The sequence below is a fragment of the Limulus polyphemus genome, unplaced genomic scaffold, assembly GCF_000517525.1.
Source record: "Limulus polyphemus unplaced genomic scaffold, Limulus_polyphemus-2.1.2 Scaffold219, whole genome shotgun sequence".
NCBI classification, from domain to species: domain Eukaryota; kingdom Metazoa; phylum Arthropoda; class Merostomata; order Xiphosura; family Limulidae; genus Limulus; species Limulus polyphemus.
The window spans coordinates 54,592-58,067 of record NW_013665829.1 but is presented as its reverse complement, the minus strand read 5'-3'; the positions used below and the strand labels follow the sequence as shown (position 1 = coordinate 58,067).

Genomic DNA, 3,476 nt, shown 5'->3' with positions numbered 1-3,476 from the left:
CATCTGATCAGTGTCTCCAAATAACTCTTGTCGCATTCCTTCAAAATTTTCTTTTTTGAAATTTGTATCCAAAATATCATTATTCCTTATCTCCATATGCAGCAAAACATTGAACCTAAAAAAGCAATAATCTCTTGTGCCCAGATTCTCCCCAATTTTCACTCTATCAATTATTTCTGTATTTGAAGTTAACAATAAGTCTAAAATAGCATTGTTTCTAGTTGATTCCTTGACTAACTGGTGAAGAAAACCATCCTGAACAGTTTCTAAAAACCTTTCTCCATTGTGGTTTGATTCTAGTATTTCCCAATCTATATACCTTAAACTCACCCATAATAATGACTTCATTAACAGCTGAAATCTTAATCTCATTGTAATGTTTCTCACTAATTTCATCAGTATCATTTGGTGGTCTGTAACAAATTCCCACTAAAAGTATTTTCCCTTTATATCCACTAATAGAAACCCAAATAGATTCAATCTCTTTGCTATTATCTTTGATATCCTCAGCTTCAATAGGATGTAACTCACATTTTACATATAATGCCACTCCTACTCCTCTCTTTAATACTCTATCCCTATTAAATAGCCTGTAACCCTGTATTTCATAAAAATTTCTGTCATCAAAATCATCTATGTTTAACCATGTTTCAGTCATTCGCATTATATGAAAAGGAAAATCCTCCATATCTACCACAACCAGTGCTTTAAAGTCATCTATTTGATTTCTTTATACTTCTAGCATTACAATAGTAACAATTAAGCCTATCCTTATAACTAATTCTATGCTTATTTCCTATGCTAAATTTTTCCTTGCCTCTTATTCTTTTTGCATTCAATCAGTTTTTCCTGGCCCTCACCACTGTCTAGTCCTAGTTTAAAACTTCCTGTACATTACAAGCTACAGCTGATACAACATTACAAGTTACAAACAAGCACACGATTCAACTTCAAGTTCAACTTTCAAAATTCAGTGTATTGGTAACGACTTATTGGTTGTATTTCTATTAATAACATATTAACACAAAGCCAAGTCCTTGTGAGAAATGGTTGCGTTTATTAAAATTACATATATATAAGCATCATGGACATATGATTTACTTACTAACTAAGTTAACCTGTCACAGTATCACTACCAAGTATCATCAGTGTCACCGGTAGTGCCGGTACCCTCAAACTTTGACTCAAATTCAAAGTCAAAACCTGACAAGTAACATAGTATCGAATCTCATAATTCGTATCCGTCCGTGAACTCACAAGCAAATATAAGATATATGTTTTTAAATAATATATAACAAAATAATTATTGCATTTTAAAGATATAAAAATCTAGTACATATTAATTGATAGTGTCAAAGAACTCACTTCTACCTGAGATCTTCCGATAATGTCGTGCTCTCGCGTCTCGCTCGGACTTTAAGCACTTCGAGTTTGATCCACAACGCATGTGTCAATGATGTAGCGGCAACATGTACACTTAGAAAAATAATACACAAAAGATATGATTCTATATCTTAAAGACCTTCACAACTAGAAGATATTAAAATATTTAAAGTACTAATTTACTCACTTGTCATCTTTCCATAATGTGCTTTCGCTTAAACATCATAACGTTTGATTCACAACGCATATATCAAGAATAATGTGCACAAACACACACACAAACAAATCAATGGTAGACGAAGTATTACTAACCTTAACACAACTTACAATGAACTAACCAGAAGGCAAAGGCTAATCTAGCCTCTAACTTATTTTCTTAGACTGATTTGTAATAAAACAACAGAACAAGTAACCACATAGCACATGTACAAAATGATGAAAATATCCAACTAGAATCTCAATGAACTTTGAGCTTTTGACTATCATTAAAAATGGAAAAAGGCATATAAAAATTATTAAGCACAAATTCTTAAAAGATGAACCATGGTGTCAAATAAATAATATTTCAAGATCTTTAGTTCATGCGAACAAAGAGTTGACCAAACACTATTCTGCTCATCGAGAGAGAATCAGCCAAGGCTCTTGATATATCATTATACATTCACATTTTACCGGAAAGCTTCTTTAGCTCAGTTGTATCAATTTTTCCATTGCTGTTCATCAACTCTGCTCTTAAAAATGTCTCTTATTGAGAAATAAAAAAAGCAAATGTGTCTGAAAAAAAGTACTTTAAAACCCTGCATACTTCATCAATCCTTAATCAGATTGTCGGCTATCATCAATCAACGTGTCCTACTGTTATGTATATTACGGTTTCATTATTAATTTGTACATCGAGCATGTGCCTAAAGTAATAGCTTTTCGACTATTTATTTTTTTATTCTTTTATTTTGAAACATATTATTATGTCAAATTTTAAACTAAAAATAAATTTTATTCTTTTTTAGATAGCAACATCATATCATTGTCAACATCATATTACATTCAAACACTTTTCATGAAAAGTTTAAGTGGCTGTTACAATATATTATAGTGTGTTTTCCGTGCATGCATTTTCACTGTATATATTTTTTTTTTTAAGTTTATGGACTTACAACGCTAATATCCGGGGTTCGCTTCCCTGCTGTGAACATAGTATAGATTGTTTGTTATGGATTTCGCTCAAAGCTACACGAGGGCTATCTGCGATAGCCGTCCCTAATTTAAACAGTGTAAGACTAGAGGGAAAGCAGCTAATCATCACCACCCACCGCCAACTCTTTGTCTACTCTTTTACCAACGAATAGTGGGATTGACCGTCACATTATATTACCCATTTGGCTGAAAGTGTGACCATGTTTTGTGGGACAGGGATTCGAACTCGCGACCCTCATATTGCGAGTAGAGCGCCCTAACCACCTGGCCATGCCGAGCTCATAGTATAGATAGCCTATTGGTTAGCTTTACTCATCCAACTTGAACTAGACCAAAGTGTGTTGCGTTGCTATTATTTCGATGGTGTTTGAATTGTGGGAGGTTATTAAGGAAAACAACAACGTTTTAATTAGGACTTGCGACATTCAGAAAAAAAAACAAAAAAAAAACAAGATTCTACCAAGATTGAAAAATCAAATATTGAAGCAATCAGCAGCAATTAGATTACATCGAGCAATATGTCTTCAGTAAACCTTAGTTTATTAATTTTGTTCTTGAAGTTATACGTTTTATCTGTTAGTTTCTATGGCAACAAATATATGACGCAATATGTGTTTGTGCATTAGTTCTTACACATGTGCTATTTGCAATAAGAAAGCAGAATTCCATAAAAAAGTTTGCAGTTTCATTCAACACATTTTTATTTACTGTGGTAGATTTTTAATTAACTAACTATAAAGATTTTCTAAATGATTGTACTTGGATATCCTTGCTTAACATTTCTAGAAGCACATGCAGAATTTATGTCTGCCTTGTACAATTTCACTCAGCAGCTAGCATAAGTAGCGACGATCCATAAATCCTTTTTCTAATTTATGGTATCAATATCTGAAGACATG

At 32.7% G+C, this 3,476-nt stretch overlaps 1 protein-coding gene across 1 annotated transcript in view; it reads right to left on the bottom strand.

Moving 5' to 3' along the window:
• The window catches only part of LOC106478506, a 64,689-nt gene extending 63,236 nt beyond the window's left edge, over positions 1–1,453 (bottom strand). Inside the window, exon 1 of the mRNA XM_022382133.1 lies at positions 1,366–1,453. The gene's annotated coding sequence lies outside the window, so the exon portion shown is untranslated. The remainder of the gene's footprint in view (positions 1–1,365) is intronic.
• Between the last annotated feature and the right edge of the window lie 2,023 nt (positions 1,454–3,476).